At 40.5% G+C, this 10,451-nt stretch overlaps 1 pseudogene; it reads right to left on the bottom strand.

Annotated features, from left to right (window-relative positions):
• Window positions 1–6,643: 6,643 nt before the first annotated feature.
• On the bottom strand, window positions 6,644–7,839 carry LOC100444367 (actin, cytoplasmic 1-like; annotated as a pseudogene).
• Between the last annotated feature and the right edge of the window lie 2,612 nt (window positions 7,840–10,451).

Below are 10,451 nucleotides of genomic sequence, written 5' to 3'. Positions count from 1 at the left end.
AGGCAAGAAAAAGAAATAAAAGGCATACAGATTAGAAAGGAGAAAATAAATTGTCTCTATTTGCAGATGACATAATTATCTATGTAGAAAATCTCAATGAATCCACCAAAAAGCTCCTAGAACTAATAAATGAGTTTGGCAAGATCACAGAATACCAGACCAATACATACAAATCAACTGAATTTTTATATATGGGCAATGAATAACTCAAAATAAAAGATTTAAATACAATGTTGCTTATGATAGCACACACACACAAAGGGAATACCTATAAATCTAACAAAATATGTGCAGGATGTGTTGCTAAAAAATATAAAATACAGATGAAAGAAGTCAAAGAAGACCCAAATAAATGGAGATATATACTATGTTCATGAATTGTAAGACTCAACATTGTTAATAATGTCAATTCTCCCCAGACCAATCTATAGATTTTATGCAATCCTAATCAAAATCCCAGCAGGAAGTTTTGTAGATATCAACAGGCTGATTGTAAAATTTACATGCAAAGCCCAATAAATTAGAATAGCCAAAAGAATTTATTTTGAAAAGAACAAAGTGTTCAGACTACCTCATTTCAAGGCTTACTATAAAGCCACAGTAATCAAGGCAATGGGTTGATTAGCAAAGGCTGATACAAGACATGCAAATTGCCGCCTACCTACATATCTCCCTTTCAGTGCACCACACTAAATGCATTGAAATCAGTGATGTCTTACATCCCAAAGCAGGCCTGTGGCAGAGACTTCTAATTGTTACCAAATATCCATTGACTCCCTCTTATTTTTAGCGAGTCAAATTTATACATGGATTTTTTACTGTGAGAAGGTGGTGCCCCTAACCCATGAGCTGTTCAAGGGTCAACTGTACAGAAAAGTTTAAAGAATGCAGGGCATTGCCCAACTGCCTCAGGTCTTCCCACCTTGATCATACCCTTTTGGCCTATTTAACCCCAAACCTATTTTCACCTTTATTTCTCTTTCTCAACTCACTACCGCTCTCTAATTCTCTGTCAGTTCCTAGCTCTGTATTAAATTCATTTTCATTGTTATTCACCCTTTCCTGTCTTTGTGCCATTATATCCATTTCCAATTGGTTGCAAAAGGAAAAACAGAGATAATGAAAGTTTAAAGAACACAATGTGTCCAGCTTAAGCAATTTACAACTGCCACTGGCAACTTGCCCCTTGTCTTGTTACTCTGAATCTTCCTTTTAAATATTTCACAAAGTATTCAGACATCCGGCTCTTATCATTTTGTAACTGAGAAATACATTATATTCTAGAGAGACAATTTATCTTGAATGCTCTCCCCACTATTTTTTTTTCCTGTTAGAACAGTTAAAACACAGTTGCTTCATTTGTGTGATAGTCAGCCAAACCTCACCACCCATTTACAAAGCGGCATTTGTAAAGCGTTGATTTTTTTCACTTTAGTTGTGGGAGTTAACTTTTTTTTTCTTTTTTCTTTTTTGTGGAAACAAAGGCTAACTATCTTGCCCAGGCGGGTCTCAAACTCCTGGGCTCAAGCAATCCTGCTTTGGCCTCACAAAGTGCTGGGATTACAGGAGTGAGCCACCATGTCCAGCCTGGAAGTTAACTTTTATAAAGCAAAGAAAACAAAATTCCACCTTGTGTAATAGTGTGTATGACTTAAATTATGAATCAGTCTGTACTTGCAGGCACAAATTATTTAATATAAGTTAAATAAAATTGCTTTCCAAGTGTTTATTCTCCAGTGATTCTGTGAAGACTAATTCCCATTTTCTAAATAAAAAACTGCACATGCTGATAAGCCCTTTTCTGTAATTTTATTGATTTTTATCCTTGTTTTCCTTCTTTATGAGAAACTCTTAGCATTTTACCTCTTAGGAATTTTCCTATCTGAATTTTTGCCTGTGCTAAAAGAAAAATATAGGCTGCATTGAGGCACTATTTTAAATATTGTTATAAATATTTTTTTAACATACAATGTGCCCTTCAGAGTGATAAAGGCTTACTTATATTCTTCCTTATTTGAAAATAATAATGACTATCACTTATAAAATACTACATGATAAAAATTATTCATATTAGCATACCACTAGTCTTCCAGATGAAAAATGAAAAGTTAATACGTTTTCCAAAGTTACACAGCTAGCATTTAAACCTGATGAGCACAAACACATGATTTACACAGAATATTTTAAAGGTATTCATTTGAAGAATCTATTATTATGGCAAATTGCCAATAAATCAAACATGTGAGGATTCCTTTCCTTTACTGTTTGTATTAGAAGATCAACCTAGTAATATTCATATCTCTATTTATAACCCTGATATACGGATAAGCAGTGGCTTGTATTAGAATCATTTGGTAATTCCCTGGAAAAAAATTTGCATCACAATATGATTTTATTAAAGAGCATCAATTTTGTATAAATAATTTTTTTCTTTGACTACTTGAGTAAAGATGATAATAATAATAATAGTTATAATTTACTGGGTATTCTTAATGAGCCAGGTATTGTGCTAAATCCTTTATGTACATTGTATATACACAACCACCACAACTCTGTGTAGAAGATATTCTATCTGGGTCCCAAATACCTGCTTTTAATCATTTCAGGAGAGTCATGGCCTGGCTGAATACCAAAGCACAAACACCAAAACAATTGAATACAGAAAATGGGAATAAAGGTCAGATACACTGACTCATGCCTGTAGTACCAGCACTTAGGGAGGCTGAAGCAGGAGGATTGCTTGAGGCCAGGAGTTTGAAACCAGCCTGGACAACACAGTGAGATCCCATCTCGACATATAAAATGTTATTTTTTAAATTAGCTGGGTGTGGTTGCATGAGCCTGTAGTCTTAGCTACTCAGGAGGCTGAGGTGGAAGGAATGCTTGAGCCTAGGAATTCAAGGCTGCAGTAAGCTATGCTCATGCCACTGCACTCCAGCCTGGGTGTCAGACAGAGACTCTGTCTCTTAAAAGAAAAAAAAAGCCATTAATTCTTAGTAAGTTGGTGTCAAATAGACTCCCAGTTGTTGTACTGAACTCAATCAATATCTTTACTCAATTCTATTACTCTGATTTTTTTCTCTTTTTTTTGAGACAGAGTCTTGCTTTGTCACCCAGAATGGAGTGCAGTGGTGCAAACCTGGCTCACTGCAGCCTTGACCTCCTGGGCCCAAGCCATCCTCCCACCTCAGCCCTTCAAGTAGCTGGAATTACAGGTGCATACCTTCACACCTGGCTAATTTTTGTATTTTTTGTAGAGATGGGGTTTTTCCATATTGCCAGGGTGGTCTTGAACTTCTGAGCTCAGGTGATCCGCCTGCCTCGACTTCCCAAAGTACTGAGATTACAGGTGTGAGCCACTGCGCCTGGCCACTCTGATTTCTTAATGTAGCTAAAAATCCAATGAGAATTTTTGTCTAGTTTTGTCTAGTTTAATCAGTTCTAAAGTTTCTAAATCATTTGGAAGCATATAACCCGTACATTACAAGAATTCTTAAAATCTCACTTATATGATTAAGTGGTGATCACACCCACACTTACATGTACAAAGAATATGGTAATAAAGAATGAGAAATAATTATAGTAATAATGATAATAACAATACAATAATTAAATATTAGGATAGTAATATTGGAATTGGAAGTTGTGCAAGTTGAAATGAAATTTCTGTCCTCAATTAAGAAGTAATAACTTTATATTACCTTAAAATATTAGAAGAAAAGCCATTTTACAAAGACTTCCTTCCCTTTGGCAAACCATTCTCCAGAACCTAATAAGCTTTCACAGAAGATTGCTTATTATTCTTATTTTATTTACTTTAAGTTTCTAAGCCAAGAAAAATTATGTGGGTCTTAAGTAGTTTTCCATAACAAACAGAAAAGGGTTGGGAAATAATTATTTTTTTAAAAAAGCGAACAATTACCATTTAAAATTTATATCAATGGATTTTTGTGAACCAGCATTTAAAGTTTTCTTTGGGTAATCTAGAAATATGTTGTCCAAAAATCCTCATCTTTTTTGTTGCATTTCTTATTAATATAAAAAAGAATATGTAATAAAAATGGAAATTATTTCACACCTAAGAGACATATATCATATTGGAAGAAGTAAAAAGTCACAGATAGAATAAAAATAAAATAATCGTAAAAATTTTGGTGAGAGTTTCAAATAGAACAGCCATAAATAGTACATGATAAACATGTAAAAAGATTTTATCCATAACATGCCATCCAAAAACACCTTTCAGGTCTCTCCTGATTGACCCTGAATGAAAATCTCACTTTAGGTGACGAAAAAAAAGGGTCATTAATGTTGCTCATGCATTTCAACATAAAAATGGAATGGAATCATTGACTACAGGTAGGATGTGCAAAACTACTCAAGATAAATATGCTGCTTTGAGGCTATACATTCACTCCACTTTTGCCTGCCAGCTTGATTTTTGAATTGGGCACTCATGGATAAAGGATATGTGATCTGAAAAAATAGTGTGTGTCTTTTAAAAGTCAGTGTCATGTAATGTCATTTCTTTTGGTAAAATTTATGTTACACGGTCTTAGAGCATGGGCTGAGCTAATATAACATAATGCATTAAAAACTGCACATAATGATTGCTACATGTGTCAGAACAATGAATTGTTATATCAAATACCTGTTCAGCTGTAAATAAGACCCTCTGTAAGTCACTGACAAAAAGATTATATTCTCTTGTTGCCGATGTATAATTCCTATCGTTTAAAATGTGCAGCTCTCCAACATCCATACTTTGTGACCTGTAGCCATTTAAGTTGTGTATTTAATACATACACACATACAATAAGGACATGGCACATTACAAAAAGCCAAAATTGGAGGTATTTTTGTTTTCAAAGCTATTTTTCCTCCAAAGAAGAGACGTACACATGGAGCTCTAATGGATTCTGTATCACGTGGAAAATCCCTTTGGTTGCAAGTAATGGAAATCTCACAATCAGTAGCTTAAACAAATGAGATTTGTTTTTCTCACATAAGGTAATTAGAGATAGGCAGCTGCAAGTTTTGGTTCAACAGCTCAATGATGTGAGGATTGGTATCTCTAAAATTTTGGTCTTCCTGTCATAAATGAAAGATGGATTTTTAAGCTCCAGTTATTCCATCTATTTTCATGGAAGAAGTGGGAAAGAGGCAGCTCCTCCTGGTATTCATCCCTTTCATCAACAGATTCAATACATTTCCAGCAGCCACCTACTTATTTCCACTTATGCCCAATTGCCCAGAATTATGCACCTGGATACCTCTAGCTACAGGAAAGTTGAGGAAGTTGGCCCCGCAATGGAAGCAAGGAAGAAGAGTATTGGGAATGGCTATTGGGTGAGTCAGTTAATACACTCTGCCATAGGTGCCAATAACAACTTATAAATAGGGTAGAGGCCGGGTGTGGTGGCTCACACCTGTAATCCCAGCACTTTGGGAGGCAGAGGCGGGCAGATCACCTGAGTTTGGGAGTTTGAGACCAGCCTGACCAACATGGAGAAACCCTATCTCTACTAAAAATACAAAATTAGCCAGGTGTGGTGACACATGCCTGTAATCCCAGCTACTTGGGAGGCTGAGGCAGGAGAATCTCTTGAACTTGGGGGAAGGAGGTTGCAGTGAGCCAAGATTGCATCATTGCAGTCCAGCTGGGCAACAAGAGTGAAACTCCATCTCAAAAATAATAAATAAATAAATAACTAGGGTAGAAAGCACAGAATAAGGAAGGCTTTAAAAAATGATAAGTCCCTATGGGAAAAATATTATTTATTTTTTGAGACTGGGTCTCACTCTGTTGCCCAAGCTGGAGTGCAGTGGGGCAATCTCGGCTCACTGCGGCCTCCACCTCCTGGGCTCAAGTGATCCTCCCACCTCAGCCTCCTAAGTAGCTGTGACTATAGGCATGTACCACTATGCCCAGCTAATTTTTGTACTTTTTATAGAGATGCGGTTTTGCCGTGTTGCCCAGGCTGGTCTCAAACTCCTGGACTCAAGCCATCTGACTGCTGAGATTACAGGCATGAGCCACTGCACTGGGCCAGAAAAATATTTAATATTAACTTCTACCCCATACCATACACAAACATGAATTCTGGATGGAATGTAGATCTTTTTTTTTTTTTTTTGGTGTGCACTTTTATTCAACTGATCTCAAGTCAGTGTACAGGTAAGCCCTGGCTGCCTCCACCCACTCCCAGGGAGACCAAAAGCCTTCATACATCTCAAGTTGGGGGACAAAAAAGGGGGGGGGCACAAAGCCTCATCATTCAAAATAAAACAAAATAAAAAAGTATTAAGGCGAAAATTTAAAAAATTTTGCATTACATAATTTACACGAAAGCAATGCTATCACCTCCCCTGTCTGGACTTGGGAAAGGACTGGGCCATTCTCCTTAGAGAGAAGCGGGGTGGCTTTTAGGATGGCAAGGTACTTCCTGTAACAATGCATCCCATGATATTTGGAATGACTATTAAAAAAAAAGAACAATGTACAATCAAAGTCCTCGGCCACATTGTAGAACTTTGGGGGATGCTCTCTCCAACCGACTGCAGTCACCTTCACTGTTCCAGTTTTTAAATCCTGAGTCAAGCAAACAAAACAAAACAAAAAACAAATAAAGCCATGCCAATCTCATCTTGTTTACTGCGCAAGTTAGGTTTTGTCAAGAAAGTGTGTAACACAACTAAGTCACAGTCCGCCTAGAAGCATTTGCGGTGAACGATGGAGGGGCCGGACTCGTCATACTCCTGCTTGCTGATCCACATGTGCTGGAAGGTGGACAACGAGGCCAGGATGGAGCCTCTGATCCACACAGAGTACTCGCGCTCAGGAGGCGCAATGATCTTGATCTTCATCGTGCTGAGCGCCAGGGCGGTAATCTCCTGCATCCTGTCGGCAATGCCAGGGTACATGGTGGTGCCGCCAGACAGCACTGTATTGGCTTACAGGTCTTTGAGGATGTCCGCGTCACACTTCATGATGCAGTTGAAGGTAGTTTTGTGGATGCCACAGGACTCCATGCCCAGGAGGGAAGGCTGGAAGAGCGCCTCGGGGGAGCTGAACCGCTCGTTGCCAATGGTGATGAAGAGCTCCTAGCTCTTCTCCAGGGAGGAGCTGGAAGCCGCCCTAGCCATCTCCTGCTCGAAGTCCAGGGCGACGTAGCACAGCTTCTCCTTGATGTCACGCATGATTTCCTGCTGGGCTTTGGTGGTGAAGCTGTAGCCGCGCTCACTGAGGATCTTCATGAGGTAGTCAGTCAGGTCCCGGCCAGCCAGGTCCAGACGCAGGATGGCGTGGGGGAGGGCATACCCCTCATAGATGGGCACAGTGTGGGTGACCCCATCACCGGAGTCCATCACGATGCCAATGGTACAGCCAGAGGCGTACAGGGACAGCACAGCCTGGATGGCCACGTACATGGCTGGGGTGTTGAAGGTCTCAAATATGATCTAGGTCATCTTCTCGCGGTTGGCCTTGGGGTCCAGGGGGCCTCAGACAACAGCACGGGTTGCTCCTCGGGAGCCACACACAGCTCATTGCAGAAGGTGTGGTGCCAGATCTTCTCCATGTCGACCCAGTTGGTGATGATGCCGTGCTCAATGGGGTACTTCAGGGTGAGGATGCCTCTCTTGCTCTGGGCCTCGTTGCCCACATAGGAATCCTTCTGATCCATGCCCACCATCACGCCCTGGTGCCTGGGGCGCCCCACAATGGAGGGGAAGAGGGCCCAGGGGGCATCGTCGCCCGCAAAGCCGGCCTTGCACATGCCAGAGCCCTTGTCGACGAAGCGCGGTGATATCATCATCCATGGTGAGCTGGCGGCGGGTGCGGACTAGCGGCGGAGCGGCAAAGGCGAGGCTCTGTGCTGGCGGGGCAGACGCAGTCTCGGCAGTGGAATATAGATCTAAATGTGAAAGTTAAAATAATAAAAATCTCTTTAAAATAAAACATAGGATAATATCTTCATGATCTTTGCTTGTAGATGAATATTTCTTAAATACGATACAAAAAGCACTAACTATAAAGACAAAAATGTAGTAGCTAGACTACTAAAATCTAAATCTAAAACCAAAAACTTTTGTTCATCAAACACACTAATCAGAGAGTGAAAGGGCAAGCAACAGAGTTGTATTAGTTCCGGTTTCTGGCTGTTATAAATAGTGCTCCCATGAACATACTTGTATATGTCTTTTGGTAAACATGTGTAAGCATTTGTGCTGGATACTTGGAGAATTTTTGGGTCATAGAGTATGCATACGCTCAGCGTCAGTAGACTCTACCACTGGTCAGCAGTAGCGGTAGCTAGATCAGCCTTCATAGAAGACAGCCCATTCATAAAACCTGTATTAGTTATCTATTGCCACATAACAAATTACCCCAAAAGTTATTGGCTAAAAACAAGAAATATTTATTATCTCATAGTTTCTGTGGGTCAGGAATTTGGGTACATTTAAGCTGGGTCCCTCTGCTTCAAGTTATCTCAGGAGACTGCAGTCAAGATGCAGTGCGGGGCTGTGGTCTCATCTGAAGACTCAACTCGGAGGGATTCTCTTCTAAGCTCCATCATGTTGTTGTTGGTAGACCTTAGTTCCTCATGTGGGCCTCTTTACAGGGCAGCTTCATGATATAGCAACTGGCTACCCCCAGCATGAGCAACCCAAGAAAAAATGAGAAATGGCACCCATGATGGAAGCCCTTTTACTAACCTGATATCAGAAGTGATAATTGTCATTTCTGCCATATTCTATTTATCAAAATTAAGTTAATATGGAGAGGAGATTACACAAGGGCAGGAATGCCAGGAGGCAGGAATCCTTGATGGCCATCATACAGGCTGCCTACCACAGCCTGCACCCGTGCAGCTATGACTGCTCTGTTCATAGACCAACACTGAGGTAGCTGGGAAGACAAGCTGCTTGACATCCATAGGACAAGCCATCCTGTCCACTTGGTTATTAAGTGTCTCCACAGAGGTAGATATTCTTCAGTGAGTATTAACAGGAGACACAAAAATTACATGCTTTATGTGCACTCTTGGCGTCTTCCCTAGATTTCCTTTTCTGTGATTGCAAGTTTTGTTTCTTTTAGGTCTTTGATTTCCAAGTCTCTCCTGGGGCCTAGGAGCATTTCTGGAGTTGTCCCTCAAAAAGTGAGCACTTCTCTATCACAGTGGGCATGGTCTATATGATACGCCCCTCTTAGGGTTTACCAGAATCTTCATAGGCAGTATCCTTATCCAAAAGATACATCAGCATCATTGGATCTGCTGGGTCATGGCAAGTGAGCTTGCACTGTAGCCTAGACTTGAAGCAGAGTCCACTCTTGGTCTGTGTCCCATTCAAAGCTGGCAGCATTCTGAATTACTCAATGAATGAGCTGGAACAATATTTTTCCAAGTGTAGTTACTACCCTGCTTGTTCAGAAAGTGATTATGGGGCCAGGATTGAGAAAGGGGTAAGTCAAACAGAGAAAGAGGAAAAGCCAATGCGAAGGTGGATTATTGAGTTTGCCCTTGCTACACATGACTGGTGCTTGATTCCACGAGATCATCTGAGGGCCTTATGGAATGTATCTTAGAGCCATCTGCTGTCTGCAGAATGAAAGGGGAGTCACTGATCCATAGTCTCCTGTTCCCCTGTTCTCCTGTTTCCTGTCTCCTGGGTGCACATGGCTTGGGCCTAAAGTAAGGCACTATCATGTCGTACTCATGCAAAGCCTGAAAGTGACTGCGTGCCACTGCAGGGGCTCCAGCAAGAGGCAGGACTGAAAGAATTTGAAAAGGTGTACAAGTGGAAGGGAAGGAAGGGGATCTTTCTAGGTCTCTCAGGCTTCTAGAGGTAATTATCGGAGCTATTTCACAAAAATATACTTTTATCAATGGTATTAATACTTCCTTATTTAAGTAATCTCTCCAGGGGTGTGTTCTGCTGTTGGCTACTTGGTTTTATTGAATAGAAATAAAATATGGTAACTGTACATTGAGTTCTGGAGCACTGCAGAAGGCTCCTTGCTTATAGGTTGCTTCATAGTTCCAGGAGGATAAAAACATGACCAGTCTATTGTTTTTGTCAAAATTAAAATCTAGCTCAGTCCCACCCTTGCTTTTTATTATATATACTGTGCATCTACTAGGCACTGGGCTTTAAGCTTGATGCTGGGGATACCAAAATGAATGTAATATGGTCTCTAATCTTGAGAAGCTTGGAGTCTAGTGGGAAAGAATGGTGTGAGGGGATGGCAAGAGCTGTGAGTTCACAGCCCAGTAAGTGTACGGGGAAAACACCTCTCAATTGTAAGGGAATCTGTAGTGTTCCTTAAAAAAATACAGTTGACCCTTGTACAACGTAAGTTTGAACTGTGCAGGTCACTCATATGTAGATTTTTTCCAACAACAGTAACACTGAGTATGCCTGCCTCTCCTGCTTCCTTTTCCACCCAC

Source organism: Pongo abelii, chromosome 4 (assembly GCF_028885655.2).
Source record: "Pongo abelii isolate AG06213 chromosome 4, NHGRI_mPonAbe1-v2.0_pri, whole genome shotgun sequence".
Classification (NCBI taxonomy): Eukaryota; Metazoa; Chordata; class Mammalia; order Primates; family Hominidae; genus Pongo; species Pongo abelii.
Note: the sequence above shows the minus strand (reverse complement) of the source record. Positions and strands in the feature narration are given on the sequence as shown.